This window comes from Halyomorpha halys, unplaced genomic scaffold (assembly GCF_000696795.3).
Source record: "Halyomorpha halys isolate HHAL.00 unplaced genomic scaffold, Hhal_1.1 Scaffold153.1, whole genome shotgun sequence".
In the NCBI taxonomy this organism is placed as follows: Eukaryota; Metazoa; Arthropoda; class Insecta; order Hemiptera; family Pentatomidae; genus Halyomorpha; species Halyomorpha halys.
The window spans coordinates 368,899-369,721 of NW_027115801.1; positions in this window are offsets into that span (position 1 = coordinate 368,899).

Below are 823 nucleotides of genomic sequence, written 5' to 3' on the forward strand. Positions count from 1 at the left end.
TTAGTGCCACTATAAACCAGTTTAAAGCCACTGGTTAAAGATAATTTTGCGAATATGTTTTTTATTACCATCTTACCTCAGCCTGAACCAAATTTACGGTCTTTCATTGACGAAATTATCAATAATCGACTGATAATTGTACAACTTCGTTGATACTAAAGTTTAAAAGTGATTCAAAGAAGATGGCCACGAAATCTTCTAAATCAATCTATATCTCTTAAATCAATGACACAAATAACACCATTGGGGATTCCTCTCCAAGAATAACATTCTAAAACATACATAAATTTACTTGTGTATATTTTTATTGTACAATTTTAAATTTCAAAAACAAATAAATTAAAAAAAACTTTTGTTCAGGAATAGGTACATATAAAAAAATAACTTCTCACTTATTCATGGTGTCAATAACATTCAAAGCAAAATACCACACATTTTGTGTGACCTGTATTTATTTCAACTCTTAATTTTGTTTTTAAATTTTCTCAAGTTGAAAAAATAATATAGAAACAACTCCTTTGAAAATACTAATTATAAACTATTTTAAACTACATTCACATAGCTTCATTTCAAGTATTAGCAGACATTTAATATTTTCTGAAACATAGTTTTTATAAATCAAAATATTATTCCGACAAATGAAAAATCAAATTAAAATATATCACTAAAATAAAAGATAGTAAGAATTGAAACAAATTACAAAAACAATTGTATTATATAAAATTAATTGCAAAGAATACAAAAAAAAATATCAGGTAACAGATTGCTATGTATTGACAATCCGGGGTATTATTAAGGTGTTTCGTCATCTGCCCCTATACCT